The following is a 19,145-nucleotide window of genomic DNA, read 5'->3' as shown; positions in this document are numbered from 1 at the left end:
ATTATTAATAGATCCTACTATGTCTTTCACAGAGTCCATTGTGGAGGCTGCGCTTCATTCACACACGTGGTTTTATTTTACTTTTCTAATGAGCGCTGGTGATTCTGTGGTGATACTGCACGAGCAGTAGCTGGTCTTTGTGCTGATTCCCTTTGAGGAATGCACTGCAGGCTTTGGGTGCTTCTCCCAAAATATTAGGGAACATTGATCTATTGCTCTTGCATTCAGACGTACCGGAATGACTGTGTTTCCTGTTTATCTGTTGCAGGTGGGCTGTGCCTGTGCTTTTGAGGTGCTCAACCTGTGGTCTCTGGGTGGGACCGTAGCCTGGATCCCCACAGTGCCCGAGTTGTGTGTATGAAGAGCAGCTTCATCCCCCTGCTTGCCTCCCACCAGTGGCGAAGGGGCAACTGGCTGGTGGAAATTGATGGGATTTGCTGGACTTTGTGCTTCTGATAATGCTGAGTAAAAGTGAAGAAGAGCTGCTGCCAGAGTTTCATTTCCCTGCCACATTTAACTGTTGCAACTGAATGCAAGCCAGATTTCCAAGGAGAAGGTAAGAATCTTAAATGAAAAATACCTGTTCTTGTGAGCCAAATGCAATTCCAACCAAAGAAGGAATAGCACATAATAGAAAGAGTGCAGTGTAGATTGGAGACTTGTAGCAGAGTGATTTGTTATTTATTTTCAGGCAGTCTAGTATTTCATACAACATTTGGTACCACTTCCTGTAAGTTTTTTTATTACCAGGCAGCAAAAACATCTGTGCACCAAGTATGAAAAACATGGATGGTATTTACAGGGCAAGATGGCTACAGGTGGAGGGAGCTTCACAGGTAATCTGGTGTTTCTGATCTTATTCCTCTGCCATAAAGAGATGGCTTGTAAGGTGCTTAATGTTGCGTTAATAAGGATGTGAGAGGAAATCATGGTATCTGGAAGTGACAGAGCTGTATGGAAAATGGTAACTTGAGGGCAGAGATTAAGAGCGGTTGTTGTAGTAGAGGTGTTGCAGAAACAACATGCCAGAGTGTGAGCATGGACAGGTTTGTAAGGCTTTTGAAGAAACGAGAGAAATGTGATTGGAATTTTAAAATATGTCCGTAAGTTACATATTCTGCATTGAGAGAATTGCTTTCAGTTGCACATAATAACTCAAAAGGAAGCAATCCCTGGAAAAAGGTGGTTAATACAGTTACAAGAAGAAAAGATAGTGAAATTTCTGGATAAGCAACAAGAGAAAGGCACCATCATGATGAAGCAGGATGGGCACTTGGCTGGAGCACAAAACTCCATTTGCCTTATCCAGATATTTCCATGACCTGCTCTGTGAGTTCCTCATCTGTAAACTGGGAAAACTGTCCATCTTCTGAAGTGCTTACAGTATCTTAACCTGGCAAATCACAGGAAATCCGTAACTTCTCAGAGAAACCAGTGTGTGTTACTTTCTAAAATATCTGTTCTTTCCTGGGGTCAAGGGTAAAATGTTCAACTTGTTGCTGGTTTTAGCAATAGCAGAATTAATGTTTAAATTTGGATAATATAAGTAGCACAATTATGGAAAAATAGCAGTGGAATCCTGTAAAGAATTCAAGCCATCATCATAATATTCTTTGGGGTGATCTTAAAAAAAGTGTCCAGCAAGAGCATTTTTATCTAAAACAACTTGAGATGGCTCTGACTTTGAGAGAAGTTATTGGTAAGTTTCCTGTAGAACTGTCCTGAAACTTTTTGTTTGGTTGTTTCAATTTCCTTACAATAAAATACTATCTTAAAATGTAGTTATTCCAAATTCAAAGTGACTTGTTAAGAGTCATTTAATAAGAACGCTTAATAAAGTAAATGGTAGAAGTGTGCTTATAGTTTATGTAGCTGCTACCTTGTAAGAATAGCTGCAGCCAAAAGTGCTATTTTACTAATGTATAAAATGAATTTTACTTTGTAATCCCTTTGAAAGATTTTAGTGGTATTTAAAACAGACACTCTGGACGTCAATTAATGTAATTGTTCAAATATAGCTTTTGGATTTTGTTTTTTAATATATCTAGTGAGTAGAGTGAAAGCAAACTTTGCAAAACCGCAGGCTGGATGGTCAGTTGAGTGTTTGTGGACTTGCACAGTCTGCAAAACTGGAGTGTGAGTCTGAACGTTTGGCCTGTGTTATGGAGAGAGAAGGGAGGGATGCGTCTGAGCCAGGATCCTTATGGACCCTATGGTCGGTGTGAGGAGTAGGATGGGTGGGTGCTCTGTAGAGCCTGTACAAGGTGGTACAAGTTGTCCCTTTGGTCGGTCAGTGTTCTCCGTGTTTCTGCCTTTCAGCGTTTTCAATGAGCAGTCTCTTTGTGTTTAAAGAATTAGTATTGTTCCTTTAGGTACGCAGAGGAGGCCGTGGTTGATCTCAAGGTTTTCAGACCCAAGTGTTGCTCCTGTTCTGTCTGCAGGTAACTTTGCTTGGGCAAGTTTTCCTGTTATGTAAAGAACATTTTCCAATGTGCGAACTTTCTGAGCACAAACTTAGCAGAGCTCATTACCTAGGTACCGACCTGATCGTGTTGCCAAGTCTTGGGAAAAGGTGTCAGAAACAGATACCTGTTTTCTATCTGTCTTTTTGGGGGTGTGTTGCTGTTGTTATACACACTGGTAATTGGTAACTATAAAAGGTAATGAGGCACCTGGGACATTGGAGTTATCTAAGACAAATATGCAGCAGATTCTTCACCAGATTCTTTGTGCACTGACAGTGAAACAAGTGGCGAAGAGGCAGAGATTAACAGTGAAGTGGAGTCAAATCCTAGGGATATTGGCTTTCACATTTTGTCCAACTTTGCTTCATAAATGGCCCAGAATAGATGTGGAAATAAGAAGGTCTCTGTGTGATGTGCAGGGGAGCTGTGAGCCGCTCACGCTGGTGTCTCTGCAAGGCGCCAGCCTCGTGTTCCTGAGCGCTCCTGCGTGGCCGGGCTTCCTGGCTAGGGCAGAACGGCGGTTTTGAGAGCGGCTCCGAGAGCTCCGCTCTTGTAGGTGCCCTCGCTGAGTTGGTATCTGGTGCACGGCAGGTGCCACAGACACGCAAGATTAACGTTAGATAATTTATATTTAATTGCACTGTCAGCACACACTGTTTTACAGTCAATTGATGCTTGCCTCTTGGATAAAAATAAACAGGCTTGGCATTTTTGATGTTCTGCACTGCTGAATATATAAATACAGCAGTATCTAGTTAAAATAAATGATAGCATGATATTTAAAAATAAAGTATTTTCCTTTAAGATATCAACCAAAATTAAATGACATCTTTCCTACTCTAGCCTTTCTTCAGCTCTGGATTTCTCATGTTCTCCCTGTACTATTTCTAATGGATTTTGAGTTTGTAATGTTATTGCATTGAATATGATCTCCATATGGTGCAGGTGCTATCAGCTCTGCTATAAGAGCTCTGCTGTTCCTTAGTAGCTTGGAGATTTTCAACAGGGTAATAGGCATGATTTTAAGAATTACATACATAATTAAATAACCCTTTTTCCAAATAATGAGCCTCTTCTCAACTAGCAATATTACTTGCAGTGTATCATAATATTTGAAGAATTGTCAGAGCACGTATTTCCTCTCAAAATGAATTCTCTGGAGGATGATACATTAAATGAGGGTGAAAATAGATACCTTCGGTGCGAATGCATTGGAATTACATTCGTAACACATTACTGGGATGCTGAAGAGATCACCAAAGAAGTTTTTATCATTTTATATTTGTGGAGCATTTCAGAAAGTATAATTGAACCAACAACCGTGGCATGATTTGAGGAATACGTGATCACCAAAGATGTGATTCCGCTTATCTGAAAGGATTCTGCCCAAATCCCTGCAGGCCTAATGAATTAATGTCTGCCCAAATCACATTATAATGATCCATAATTTATACATAATGTTTATTCTAGAAGGGGAAACCTTTTTGAACTTGCGCTTTTTATACTAACAAGAATTATTCTTTTTATTGCTGCATGCAGTAGCTTTTTGCCTTCTGTGCTTCCCTTCTATTTCATTCATTTATTTAGTAGCATTAGTCTGTTGATTAGCAGGCATTAATGAGCTATTTATATTCTGAGTATTAAAAATCTGTGTTGTATCGTGATTTGAAGTTGTTACTGTCCTGCGGAAACACTCTTTGCCTGATGCAAAGCTCTTCTGCAATCACTCAGAGAGCTCCCTGGTTGTTACAGGCCATACAGGATGGGAAACGCTCCTTTCGTCTGATTTCTCGGGATAGATCCCCATTTCTTAGAGTTTCTCTGTCTCATGCTGTGTGCATTAAACTGTAAAGATGAGCAGTATTACAGTCCTGTACAGACAAACCTCTTTTCAGCATGTAGAAATGTTTTAAACTATTTTAATATATTTTTTAATATTTTATTTTATTTATAATGATGCTACCTAAAAATCTATTTCTTCAGCAGGCAGTGGAAATCATGCCTAAAAAGTGTACTCCAAAACACCTGTCAAGCAGTCGTAAATCTCCTTGAGCCTGCCTTTTAAAAAAAAGAGCTATAAGTGAGGCTGGGCAGGGTTTAAGCTGGCATCGCCGTGTCGGGCGCTAAGGCAGCGAGCACTGTGGAGGGTCCTGGGGTCGCATCTAGCTGCAGCCAAATCCACCGCATGCAGGCAGGTGATTCACCCTAACAAGGAGCTCTCGGAGAGGAGAAGAGACCCGAAAGGGAATTGAACTGCTCTGACACGAGTAGGGGGAATGAGAGCTGAATTCCTCAGTGGTGCCGAAGCCGGCGATGGTGTCGCCAGCACAGGCAGGAGGAATCCCTGCTGCGGCGCAGAGGCTGCATGGGCAGCAGTGGGGCTGATGCTCAGGTATTCCGGGGAAACCGGCCAACCCAGAGTGTGCCACCATGCTTCTCTCTCTGTCTTAAGACATCATTTGTTGTCTGTTTACTGGAGGCACTTGTTGCTGTGCCTTTAGCTCACAGCCAAGCCAGACGGCGCGGGCAGCAGGAGGAGCGTGGGCCCGTGGCAGCCTCTTATGCCGGGTGGCTGGATGGCAGCCCTACAAGCAGCCCCTCGAGCTCCTGTTGCCTTCCCAACTAATGAACATCACTGGCTGCTTTGGACAGGCCGAGTGTGAGACGAGGGGAATCGTGCGAGGGGTGCGGGTGAAGGGGGGTGAGCGGCCTGCGTTCCTCCACGCGCAGGCCGTTGGAACGTGCGGCTGCCCGTGTTTTCACACTTGTCTTTATCAAGAGCAACGACTGCTCTGTGCGTTGAAGTGTAGAAGCTTGTGGTGGTGCGCACGGGCCGTGTCTCTCTCCTGCTGGTTTTTTTTTTTTTTTTTTTTTTTTTTTTTTTTTTTTTTTTTTTTTTTTTTTTTTTTTTTTTTGTATAAAAAATGCATTATATTTCAGATCAACTGCTCCTCTTTTTCTTCCTTCATAATTTTTTAACGTTATCTTTGAAATTCTAGAATAAAAAGCTAGAAAGAAGTGTCAGAGCTGAGCAGCTCCAGTTCGTCTGCTTTGGTTCCAGCGTTGCATAATTAGATCTTCTGCAGACTTAATTGAATTCTCTTAGCACTGCTCAGACCTGCCTACAGCTTTCCATTTGCTTCTATAATAAACCTGTATTGTTGTGCTTAATTGCATCAACTGTGCTGGGAGGCCGCGCTGACACGGGCCGCGTACGTGGAGCGGCAGCGGGGAGGCGAAGGCAGCGGTTGTTTTGCTTCCTCGCTGTGTGCTCTGATGTGTGCGCTGCCCACCTGTGCTCCTCTGCTCAGGGTTCTAGGTAATTACTGCCATTTAAGAGCCATTTAATTATAATGTATTACATTTATTTTAATAATATATCCAAAGAGTGTATATTCCTCCAGTCCATACGATGAATCTTTTATGGAAACAAGTGCAATTCTCTTTTTAGTAATGATGGCTGTGTTTGGGTAATTTGCTTAGCTTAATTGGAATATTTTTTGTGGCAGTTCTCAGAAGTAACTTTTTAGGTGCATTTCCTGCTGCATTTTAGCAGCACTGTGAGGCTGCTTACTCATATAATTTGTCTTATTGATGCAGCTCTTCTGTGAGTACTAAAACTTATGACTTTCATTCTGTAGATCCTGTAATGTTGAAACCATCTGGGAAGATCTTAATCGATTAGTCCTGGGCAAATATTAGATGCAGAATGATAGCAGTAAATTCTATTTTCAGTTTTTGCTGAAACTACTAATGCTTTAGTTGTTCTTGCACAGCTTTTCTGATTTTTTTTTTTTTTTTTTTTTTTTTTTGTTTAAACACTTAAGATGACTGAAGAAATCTGACAGGTTTTGGTCCCGGAAATTGGTGCAAGTGTCTGTTTCACCTTCATGGATAGCAAAGAGCAGGAGTAAATATGCAGTTGGTACCATTCTGCATAGCTTACCACATCGCTGTGCCTTGCATAACTGAAAGGAAAGATAAATTCATTTGCTGCCTGGGTGGGTGCCATCTTGTGTTCAGATGTTGTTTACAGTGAAGAAAATGCATTTTTTAGCCCTCTGCAAGAGCTATCGTACATGCATTTCCAGTTTATATGTTACCTGCTGAAGCTGGGAGACAGCAAGTATTACGCATAAAACATATAATAAATACTTGCATTCTGACATTTTCTAGAGATTTGGATGTTCAGCAGTTGGATGAAGCAGAGGAAGAAGCAGTTAATTTCACGCGATGGAAAGGGGGAAGGAGACAAGGAATAAAAATAGAGAAAGGGACAGAGATCTCTCCCTCATACTTCCAAACGTTCATGTTGTTCTTGGGTTTAAATATATGAAGCAGCTCCTTAATATATTCTCTTTAAATATATGAGGCAACATGGGTACGTTAGGTGTCATTTGGCAAATTCTTATTTTCTATGCCCCTCCTTTAAAGAAACATGATATTTTTGGGTAGGGAGGATGTGCTGCATGATCTTCCTGCCTAAGCCTGTAGAGACTTAGTCACTCTGCCTTTGAGCACAAGGTCACTTTAAGAAGAACTTTTTTCAGTCAAAGGTAACAGCATCACTTCCTAAGTGTGCACAGCCATGAATAATCCAGAGATGTCTGTGTTTTCCTTCACATCACTGCCTAAGAGACTTGCAGGCCTAAGTATAAAAAGTTAAAAAAAAATTACTGCCCCAAACAATCTGCTGAATCCAAAAGTGATGTCCCTGCACCACTACATACCACTAATAGTGAAGCACAGAGGCTTTGAATCACGTTGTAGTTTTAATTTCTAGACTTGATGTGGTCTGCTGGAGAAAAGAGAACTAGAAAGCCCGATAACAGAGACACGTATCTTGAGCAGAGATCAAGGTAACTATCTAGTATTTAGCTGGTAATTATTCAAGCCTTAGGGCACCATTTTCTTGAAAACACACACAGGGGAAAAATGAAAAATAACCATAATAAATTATTCATTTCAAGGAAATTAACATGCTAGCTACAGAAATAATCACTCTGAAATGCAAATATGGCTTTAATGGCTTAGCTGGCTTGATATGCTATATTGATAATTAATATTTATAGAAGTATAGGTTGTCAGAAGGGATAGCTTCAGATCCACAGTGCCCTCATTTCTTCCACTTAAAAATTAATTCTGCATGAATTTGATAAATATAAATTTTGCTATTTCCTCCAATTATATCCACACTCTGATTTTATTTTTGTTTTGACCTAAATGCTTATTCTGTTTGTGTTTCTAATTCTCCGAAGTACAGCTAATGTTTCATCTGCTATACAAGTAGACCATTTGCTTATTTCTGAGCAGGAAGTTGTTAAATGCTTAACAAAATCATGTTGTTTTTGCCAAAATGGAACAGGAAAGGTTTTGGAAATAAAAATGCTGACTAAATAAAAATATTTTTTAAGGTGAATATGTTTGAAGACTGATAACTTCTAGCAACTGTGTCCCTTGACCACGTGTCATGTGGTTGAGTAAAATGATTTTTAGATTCTACTTTTAGTCTTCAGCCTGCAGATGAAGAACATTATCTTGCTATTACTTCGTTTTTCCCTTTCTCACTGTGAGATGTATCTGCTATTAAAAACTGTCTTTAATAGCTCTTCTTTTTAGAATAATCTAAGTTAAAAAATATACATACTTTGGAAAAAAATTATCAACATTTCTAATTATTGTGTTGATTGTAATATTTAATATTAGAAATCCACTACTGGCAATCTGATATTAAGAGGTTTGGGCTGGATTGACTCAAATGAAGCAGCAGTTGAGTTTGTCAAATGGAGAGTCTTCTATACATGGGCACGTCCAGTGTTACTTGGCTCTCAGAACCAGTCTTCCCTGTGCAGAGGTGGTCGCCTGCTGTGTTGTGCATCACTCGTGGTGCTGCAGGCACCAATGCCCGTTGCAGGGCAGCCGCTGGCCCTCCTGGGGACGTTTGTGTCTCTGGCAGAGACCTCTCCGGAGCAGCACGGCTCTAATGTGCTGCACTGGGGCCCTGCCTCCCCAGCAGCACGGAGTTGTTTTTAAGAGCAGATCTGCCCTCATAGCCACAGAGATTATCCTCCCTATTATCTCTTTTTCCTAGATAGTGTGTTTTGCATCTAAATTGGAATCTCCTGCATGAGGAGGGAGTTTCAAGCCACAGGGGTTGTGCCCAGCACACAGGTTTCCTCAGCTCACTGCATTTGTGGATTCACAGAAACTTGTGTTTCCAGACCTCCTACTGAGCCCATACTGGCCGCACTGGTAGTGGAGGACCTGGTGTTGGCCAGCAGGTCACAGATGGCTATATTACATGTCCCAGACTTGCTGATAACACTTGATTTAGTCCATGTCTTTTGGGAAACTCGAGTTCACTGAGCTTGGTTTAAATTCCAGCTATTAGGAATAACAAGAATACTGTAAAAATGTTCTTCAAGGTTTTGTGCGCTTCAGTTCCAACTATATCAAGAAAAAAAATATAGATCCCTTCTTAGGGTCTGTAGGGGAATGCCAAATTAAACTTTGAATTGCTGTTTAATATTATTCCTCTGAAAGCTTCTTTTCCCATCAGTAAATATTTGGTGACACTTTCAGTAAGGAAATACAGGGGAGATTTTCATTCTATTGGGAACCCTGATTTCAGTCTCCCAGAGCCTTGCATTCAGAGCCTTCTGGCTTAGTTTCACACATGTGGCTGTCCAGAGTGGCAGAAGATTTCCCCCCCTGCCCCTGGAATGTAAAAAGCAAAGCCAGATCAGGGCAGGTGTGCACAGCGGTGCCTGCAGCACTTGGGCTCTTTTCAGGTCACCTGGAGATTAATTTGATACCTGGCTGCTCAGGCTGAAGTTTCCCTCATTGCTTAGGGCTCCTCTCAGTCCAGGAGCACCTGAAAAGCATTGCAGAGTTGGCCACGTCAACAATTAATCGACTGAAAGCTAAATACAAATTCTAATTACTGCATAAAGTGTCTTAAATCTTCAGTTTGATGTAATGTTCCTTGCTCAGTAAGTCTTGCATTAAACCTGCGTGTGCTTTGGTGATGATGCACACCCAAGGCAGGGCTTGCCCAACTGTGGGATGGCACCTTTCCTCTTGAAGGCTGCAGAAGGAGGCCAAAAGAAAAGTAAAGTAGTGGTAAAAGCTTTAGAAGTGTTTGAGATATTCTATTAAATATCTCAGCTTTTGCAAGCAGAGAGAAACATGAGCCAGAAGTGGGTTTTACTTTCAGTAAATCTGGGAAATATTGATGGAAGGAATCCTTAAGCAACTCCATCCCTCTTTATATGCAGAGTGGAAAGCAAAGGCATTTGAACTTTTTTGCTGTGCGTGGAAAACCACAGAGGATGTCTGGTGGATATTTTTCATCTCATTTGAAAGAGCGTGCCGGGGGAAATGCAGGAAAGTATTCGGAAACTGTTTTGGCTAACCTTTAATCTATTGTAGTATGTGAAAATCAGTAGAAAAGTAATAGCAACTCTCTCTGAACTTCTGTAACATCAACACTGACTTGCACACACCAAAGTTGCTTTCACTCATGCCTGCTGTGCTTCTCTCCTTGTCTGTAACTGTACTGGGTGGCTGTTGATCCAGTAATAGTCCCGCCACCTTTCCCTAATGTTCCCTTTTGGCTTGTGCAGTTTTGCTGAGTCTTCACATTGCCAAAATTTCTTTCTTTGGAAGGCTCCACGACTGATCCATCTGCTGCAGGCAGGTTTGTTTCTGGCTCCCTTGGCGCATGCGGTGCCTCCTGCGTGGGGAAGGCAGAGCAGGAGCTGCCCCTCTGGCCTTGGGGCAGACAGAGCTGCAGCTCGGCACAGTGAGCGGGTACAGGGAGTGCGAGGAGTGAGAGCTGGAGACTGCTTTGGGAGCCTCCCAGATCACACGTGTGCCTCTAATTGCCACCCCGGGGGCTGCGACTGGGCGCAGCAGTAGTGAAGTTGATGGAGTAACTTGATAATAGCGGAATAATCTCCCTCGTACAGTGACATGTGTCTTTGCTACCCTCCCTTGCTTGCCATCCCCTTGCCCTCAGATATCTGAATGCAGTTTAGTGTGGCTGCCAGATAGAAAATTAAACACCTGCATGGTTGTTATGCACAGCTGTACCCATCTGCTGAGCATGCCACTTGCCATTTGCTTTGATTAAGAGTGGGTTGAGAGAGGACTTAATTAAAAAAAAAAAGTCCATTACACAGTTAAGCATTTACCTCCTCAGCCTCTTTCCGTGATTATACATTTTTCTGTCTTTCTCTTGCTAAAATAAAAGATATTGGCTCCAGAAGGGGTGCAATTTAATAACAATAGATGATCATTTTCCAGCTTAAATACAGAGTATCCAGACAGCATTTGCAGACTGACACTTCAGCTGTAATTTTGTGAAGCAATGGTTGTCCCTCAAAATGTGGTACAGGGCTAACAAACTGCTCTTGACAAGCATGCCATTTGCAGCTCATAGTGCCTACAAGTTTTAGTAATTTTGTACTGTCCCTGTGTATAAAAATCATAGTTTTCTTGGAGCTGTACTTACCTGTGATTGAGATAGGAGATATTTTAAGAATGGTTGGACAGTGCTTTTCTCTTCCTTGGGACAGGTTTGGAAAGCTGTCCAAAGCTGCTACGTTAGACTTCAAACCTTGAATGTACAATAAAAATGAGCCCATCTGAGATGGAGTACAAGTATTTAGACCTGCCCAGTCCCTGAGCCTAAAATGTAGCTTTCCTGTTCCCTTTGCTGTAGCATTTGCCCAGCTCTGAAGTACACTCAGGAAGTCACAGCAGGCTGCCATTAGCTCAAGTCATTGGGGGTGTTTCAATCCGATAAACAAAGGTACCGTGTTATTGCCCTCCTCTTCTCAATCAGTGATTTTTCATGAGCAATTAGATTAGGAGAGTAGCAAAAACATTGCCAAAGCAACTTCTGCATGCAAATGAAGTCTACAGTACATATACACTGGTGAAAATCAAGGTTTTATTGTATGCCATGATTTTATTACCTCAAACACAGGTAAGAGAATAGATCTTTCTCATCCAGATCAAATTTGCTAATATCTTCTTAAAGGGTTTTATAACCCCTGAATTGACTATATCTCTGTTACTTTGCTATCCTACGAAAGTGTAAGACAGGGGCTTAATTCTGTGTCTTTTCATGATACCCATATTTGTAAGTACCTAGGAACAGGGTTTGACTGAGTGCAACTCGCCCTTGCATTGTAATACAGGTCATTGCTGGCCCAAACCCACCAAAATTGTCTCCTCCTGTATAGCTTTGAATGTGTCCAGATGCTGGACACAGTGTAAATGTGTAAACAGAGAGTTCCTCTCCCACAGAGAAGTAGCTTAAAACTAGTGGCTGCAGCATGTCACTGCAAGCAGGCAGCTTGTTTGGGCATTCTTTAGTAACACTACATGAAGTGGGGGGGGAGGATGAACAAGACAAAAGCTTTAGGTACGCAGTTATATAGTCTCAAGAAGTGATCTCCTTCTTTTTGAGAAAACCTATGGAAAAGTGGCAGTAACACACACTTGCCGTACTGGAAGGAAAACTTTGCAAGGTGGGTGCACACGAACAGAGTTGGCAAGAGTTGCAGAACTCCAGGGAGCCTTATTACAAAAATAAGAAGGAAAAAAAAAAAGCAATATTCTCAATATTCTTGTGTCCTACCAGGCTCTTCAGTCTCCAGCAAACCCCATCTCGGAGCTAGTCAAAAGACATGTCTACAGCAGCATCTCAAATCCTAGAGTTGGTAGAGGAGGTCTTTGTTGAGATGTAAAATCTGTCCTCTTATCACGCTTCTTGTCCACTCGCAAACTGCAAAAAGACGGAAAGTTTAAACTGCATTTTTTTTGTACCATCTTTCTTCTTGAAAACAGCTGACCTGTGTTTCATTCAAAACGTCCAAAGAAATTTGAGTCTGGTCTGAGAGCCGATCTGATAAATTTGTTCTGCTGGAAAAAAGGGTGAGGTGAATTAGAGCAGACCAGAGGGCCCGGGCACCCTGCACGCTTCCCTGGCAGGCACGGAAGTGTAAAGCTCAGGAAGCTGGATTGCCCCGGGAGGCTGTTGCTCACTGGTCATGGATGGAATTAAACTTCTCTTGTTATTTTGCATGTTTAGGCGAATATTAGGGGACAGCTGCAGTTGGAAGGGAGCAAAGGAAGAAGGGACATGCACATCCAGAGCAATTTCCAAAGGCACTCCAGGGGGTAAAGGACTCGAGGAGGGCACCTAAGCAGAGCAAGGCTAAAGCTTTGCCTTGAGGCAGTGCTCAGAAAGCGAGGTTCAATGTATTAATCTAACAAACCTTACTGGGATTGGAGAGAAATAAAAGGAAGGCAAACAGGCTTATTTTCTCTTGAATGGCAGCCAATTCTAGTATTAATGTCACGTTAAAAGAATATGTAGCTTTACATTTGAAATACATTGATTTTACCTCTTTGTCTTTTGACATTTATTTTCTAACTTAGCTTGAGTATCTTCTGAATCTTTTTTTCCTTTTCCTAGCAAATTTTCCTGTATAGACCAAAAAATGGAATGAGAGTATGAAGGAAAAGGATTTGAAAAAAAAATCTTCTGTAAAGAATAACTAATTTATTGAGTCCTCTGGTATTTTTATATTTATTAAAATTTTATTTAGCCACTCCTTGTCTAGGAGTTTGGGATTTATTTTAGATGCAGGAGAGACTGCTGTGTTCAGACCTTGGAAGTATTCTAAAGAACGTTAAAGTGGTGCAGGTGCATCATCTGTCTGGGTTGTAAATGACCCTTTCCCTGTAAATTTTGAATTCTCCCTAGAATTTCAAATTGAGTTAATGCTATAATAAATACTGTCCTTTTGACCTTCTCAGTCTATTGAAATAGCACTTTCTGAATACATAATGTTGATTGGCGTTTGGGAATGTGTGTTTTTGTCACAACTTCAGAAAAATCCTACTCAACTTGAAATGATTTTTTTTCCATTTATCACTATTAATTTTGCTTTGCTTGGGAGCTTGCTAAGACATGGATTAGACAGGTTCAAGCATCCATGCTGAAAAAATAGAGGGGTTTGTTCTTAGGTATTTCTTAGCTGGCCGAGCTTGGGGAAGGATGCCGAGCTGAGAGGGCTGGTGCTGCCGAGAGCCTCCTGCTTCCTCCTGAGTGCTCCAGGAGCCTGGGGAGAGCTCCTGGAGCTCCTCAGGCTCCAAGGGCATCATTTCTATGGGACAGTAGCTCCACCTTGCCAAGGAAAACGCTGGCCATCTTCAGTGGTTGTTGGGGGTTTCAGGCTCTCGAGCTGCCTAAACATAAACATCTACTGCAGCCGCAAATGGTTGCATATATCAGCAAGCCAATTGGTAAAATTTTGATGTATATCGTTCAAGATGACAAGTTTTACAAAAGTGACCTTTGTAAGCAAGGGAGAGGGGTGAAAGTCCGGAGCCACCATGTGGAGAGCTCGGCCAGCTCTCCACCCCAGCACCGGCGGGAGGCTCGGGATGGCAGCGGGAAGCGGCTGGCAGGCCCGCCTGTGCATGTGGAAAGGTCTGTCAGCTGATCTCAAAGCTGAGGTTAAAGACACATTCCTGATATTAGCACCTAAGAATTTTCTAATGTTGCTTGATCAATTGAAACCACGTTTCAAGTCTGTGGTTCTTTGTAATGATTTCATGATGATTAGAATGACAGTTTATCAAAATAGGATTTTAAGGGGAAAAAAAAAGAAGGTTATGTCATTCCAGCAAGACCAAGATTGAATTTGGCTTTTTATCTTGCATGAAAAAAAATCCACATCCACAAGCAAAATCTTCCCTGCATTTTTACTAGCTTAAATGCTTGCTTAAAAAGAAAAAAAAAAAAAAAGCTTTTTAAATTGATGTGGGTTGAAAGAAATCAGTGTAGAACCAGAATCAGGTGGGAATTGCAAGCTGTCTGGCCAGGATCAGCAAAGGCAACTTAATTGGACTCTGGCCAAAGCTGGTAAAGCTGATGCAGTGAAGGGGTCAGAACGGGTCTGAGTTTCTGCAGTTCATCCGTGGTTAAGGCGGCCGCTCTGCCCCACGCGGGATGCTCGGGGCTCCCGCGCTGGCTTTGCTGCCGGCTGCACTTGGCTGCTTGCAGGGGCTCTGCAGCGGAGACGAGCTCCCGAAGGACAAGCGTGATGAGGGGGTAGCCCAGGCCTTGGCACATCCTGCCCGAGATTTCCTTATTGATCCTCTCTACCTCAAAATAACTTTTTGATTGATAATTTACTGTCCAAAAATGAATTAGAAACAATCTCCTTTCCTGATTCAATGCATTTTGCTGTGGTTTGCCGAAGTTATTTTGAAATTTGATTTGTACTGGAAAGGTCTATTAATAGAAGACGAATCAGACAGACTTAACAGCATGTATGTCCTCTAGCAAAACAGACAAATACGTTTCTAAGATGGGGAGCAGAGAAGAAGAGGGATTGAGATAATAACAGTAGGACAGAGACTTTTATTCCAAATGCATTATGGCTTAGTACTGTGGTTCAACAAATTATCCAAGTTTCTGTGCAGGTTTCTCTGTTTTCTCCTGAGAAAACAGAGGTCTCTACAGGTCAGTGGTTGTCCAGTGTCTTCACATGTCCTGCTGTGAGTAACTTTGACGTTGCTTACAGTGTTTCCTACCTCTGCTAATTAGTTATCATGCATATTATGAAAGAATTCATGGCCCTGGAGATACAAGATGGATACAGCATCAGCAGCCTCTTGAATAGGGGAGAAACAGAAAATTAGTGATTTATTCCCTCAACACCTGCACTGCTTTCAGTGTACAAGACTTTTGTCATTCCTGCTCTGTCCGTGCCGATGTAGTCCTGTTAATGCTGGGCTGCACGGGTGAAGTTTCAGTTAATTCAACCATAACTATATCTCTTGCAGTTTTTCTTTTCCATATGGACTAGTGTTTTTATGGAATATTGTAGATGATTAGATGGGCTAGGTGACTTGTGTGTGTGTGTTGTTTTCCTCTTTTTTACTACTTGCCGTCAGTAAGAAATCATCCAGATTTATTAACATACCAAAATAATCCATCATAAGAGAAGAATAAATTGACAGGTTAATTAGATGAGAAATACTTCCATAACATCTAGGATATTCGGGAGCAGCAACAAGACAGCTGCGAGAATTATCCCTGTGCTCATAGAATCTAAATTGCAGAGGAATGAACTTGTCATCCTTTGTGTCAGAATTTGTGTCCATCTCACAGTGCGGTCCTGGTATTCTAATCCACATTTTTTTATTGAAACTTCTTAGCAAGCATTTATTATGCTAAATGAGGCCATATGGCACTGTGCTAATATGATGGGCCATTTTATACCAGTCACTAAAAGGAACTTTTCATTAACCTTTGTTTTTGATGAAATACCTGTGATGCTGCATTACGCTTAATATGTTTGAGTAGAGAACTGGCAGAGGAAGGGATTACACCTATGCCATAAATTTGGTTATGTTGGTCCATCTAAATAAAAAAGAAATAAAGGGGAAATAAGCTGGTTGACAACAAGTTAACCATGAGTCAGCAGTGCCCTCGTGGCCAAGAAGGCCAGTGGGCTCTTGGCTGCATCAGGAGGGTGTTGGCAGCAGGTCAAGGGAGGGGATCCTGCCCCTCTGCTCAGCTCCGGGGAGGCCAAACCTGGAGCATTGGGCGCAAGAGGGATGTTGAGCTTCTAGAGAGGGTCCAGCAGAGGGCAACCAAGATGATTAAGGGAATGGAACATCTCTCCTATGAGGAGAGACTGAGTGAGTTAGGCCTATTTAGCCAGGAGAAGAGAAGGCTGAAAGGGGATCTAATCAATATGTATAAGTACCTGAGGGGAGAATATAGGGAGGAAGGGGGCACACTCTTCTCAGTGGTGGCCAGTGACAGGACAATGGGCAGTGGGTACCAGATGAAACACAATCAGTTCCATCTCCATATGAGGAGGAACTTCTTTACTGTGAGGGTGCCAGAGCCCTGGAACTGGCTGTCCAGGGAAGTTATGGAGTCTTCTTCTCTGGAGGTTTTCAAAACCCTCCTGGATGCCACCCTGTGCCATGTGCTCTGGGTGTTCCTGCTGGAGCAGGGGGGTTGGACTAGCTAATCTCTAGAGGTCCCTTCCAACCTCAGCCCTTCTGTGGTTCTGTGGAAAGGCTTTGAGTCCAAACAGCAAGTGTGCAGCAATGTCACAGGAAGGAAAAGGTGATCCTTAAAACTTGTTGGAGAGCTGCTGCCTCTCTTTGAGGTTATTTTTGGGAAAGAGGTAAATGAAAATCTGTTTGCTGAAGGATAAAAATTCCATGGTCACTGAGGAGCACCTGGCCTGTTTCTGAACTGCTGTGATCCGTGTGCAGAAGGATGTCACCAGGTGTACAGGAACACAGCGTTGGTGACGGGCAGTGTTTGCTGTGGCAGACTTTTCTCTCTCATGTTGTGAGGCACAAAGGGAAGATTCATTTGAACAAGAAATCCCCTCTAGGGGAGTTGCTTGCCTGGTAGGGAGTTTTTGTTGCCTGCATCTCATTCATTCAGGGTTTATTTCAGAAAGTATTTGGAGCTGGTACAAATACAGGTGCAATTTTAAGCTGTGTTTCAATGTATAAAATGAAATGTGATGTAGTGCTGCCAGCTGATTTTTTTGTTTGTTTGTTGAATTTTCGATAAACAAATAGTGTCTGTTCCTCTGCCCAGTATAAAGTACGAATTGGCACCCAGTGCCAACAGAAACAATTATTTTGTTCTAATTTAATTTGGAACACTACTTGCAGACACACAGGCTAACAGAGCTTAGCAAAATGGATATAAATGGTGGTTTAAGTATGGATCCAGTCTAAAACAGGTGGCTTTTTGAGTGCAACTGGGTCTTACATATCTGTTGAGCAAGATTTGAAGAGAAAAAAAAAGAAAAAGACTCAAAGAGAATTGTCTAAAACTTACAGTTAATGTTAAGTAGGGCCTAGATCCATATTAAGTTTTTTCTAAAACTCACTTTATCCCCTGATTTTTTTAATAATCTTCTGCATCAGGTTTTGCCCTTAACTTTTCTCTGGCATTTCTGATTTAAGAACTCTAGTTTATTATCACATATAACAATTTGTAACAAATTAATCAATTCTAACAAAATAGCTATGTCTTTAAATCAGAATAACACACTTTTGCCTAGAGATTTTATGACAGTATAGATATTTATTCCATCCAAAATGAGCACAACAAATTGTTTTAAATAACTTGCCTCAAAGCGAACAGGCAGAGGTGAAATATTTTATGGCTCCTATAGCAGCTTTTCCAGTATTATTCTTCTATCTCATAAGGCCTGGCCGTCTGCAGCTGCTTTCGGAGATGATTTCAGCATCAGCTGCATTTGGAGCAGTTCAGTGAATCTAGAAGGTTAGTTCTGAACCCTGTTGTGCACCAGGCTTTACAGTGTGTCGTGCAAGCAGCCTGGCAATATTTTTTATTCTATTTTATTCTTCCTACCACAAATCTAACTATAAAAAGTAACATTTTAAAAAGGAATTGGTTATGCAGATGATGAAGGGCAGGAGGTGGGGTATTCTCCTGTCCCACACCTGCAGGTGGAGGAGGTCAGGCGGCCGCCCGGCCTGTGCTCCTCGGTACCTGCCCGTGTTGCTGTTGATGCCCATTTGATACAGGTTGTTCTGGGCGTGTGGGATTTGGGGGAACTGAAATCCTGGGGCACTGGGGCTGTCTGCAGGATGTGGATTAGGTGGGTCTGAAGCTGTGCTGCTCCATAGCTGCCTTTTTTCTGCAATAGTTTCCTTTTCTAACATGCAGTAGAAAGGCTTTCCTGTGCGAGGAAATGGGGGTGAAGTGAGAAGTGCTGCGAATGGACCGTGTGCTGCCTTTTCTGCTCTGCAAACTCCTCTTCACAGACAAGCTCCACATGTCTGTGGATTAAAGCCTTTTCCTTTCCCAGCCTCTCCCAAATGAACTGGTCACAACTGATGGCAAGATCTCAAGTAACCTTGAAGGGAGCCTGCCCTAATAGTTGGGAGAGCTGCAAAATGCCCTATTTATCCTGGCACAAAGCTAACCTGCTGTCCAGGGCCATCAGTTACATGTCACCCTTGCTGACCGTTCAGTTCCTGCTGTGAGAAAGGGCGGGTGAGGACAGCGGCTCCTTGCAGGTTCTGCTTGGCCTCACAAGTGCTGCATCCCGCAGGGTCAGCACTTTAATCCTGGTGCCCAGGGCACGGGCCGAGCAGGGCAGCCTGGCCTGGCCTTGTGGGGACTCAGAGACCTTCCTTGCTGCAGAATTTCTTTTCAGCTAGCAGGGCTCCATTGTATACATTTTGTATGCGCTTTTGTTTATACATTTGTATACATTTGTGTGCGCTTATATGTATGTATGTGTATATATAAGTGTATAAATGGTCTATAGAGATACAAATGTCTCCCTTTCCCCTTGCTGTTGGCTTCCTGCTTACTGAGTGTTTAGTTGTGTGGTGGGAAAAGTAAGCAGTGATTTCTGAACCGCAGTGGCAGGGAAAGCTGAAGAAGAACGCATCAGAAGTGCTGGTGATGCAGACCTGTTCTGGATGGGCTGCAGCAGAACTCGCCCCATTCTCAAAACAGATGATGCAGTTGGGGAGGCTGAAGGCTTAGAACTGGGCAGAAGAGATGCAGGAATGAATGAATTCAGCTAAATGGCAAAAGCGGTGGCAAAAGAGGGAGAAAATGGAAATATCCAA

At 42.3% G+C, this 19,145-nt stretch overlaps 1 long non-coding RNA gene across 1 annotated transcript in view; it reads left to right on the top strand.

Moving 5' to 3' along the window:
- LOC112949867 overlaps positions 1-19,145 on the top strand; it is a 111,172-nt gene that overhangs the window by 39,744 nt on the left and 52,283 nt on the right. The window contains exon 2 of the long non-coding RNA XR_003249896.1: positions 269-556. This is a non-coding gene — a long non-coding RNA (uncharacterized LOC112949867). The remainder of the gene's footprint in view (positions 1-268; positions 557-19,145) is intronic.

Source organism: Nothoprocta perdicaria, unplaced genomic scaffold (genome assembly GCF_003342845.1).
Source record: "Nothoprocta perdicaria isolate Ctin4 unplaced genomic scaffold, notPer1 scaffold_30, whole genome shotgun sequence".
Taxonomy (NCBI): Eukaryota; Metazoa; Chordata; class Aves; order Tinamiformes; family Tinamidae; genus Nothoprocta; species Nothoprocta perdicaria.
This window is presented reverse-complemented; position numbering and strand designations above follow the sequence as displayed.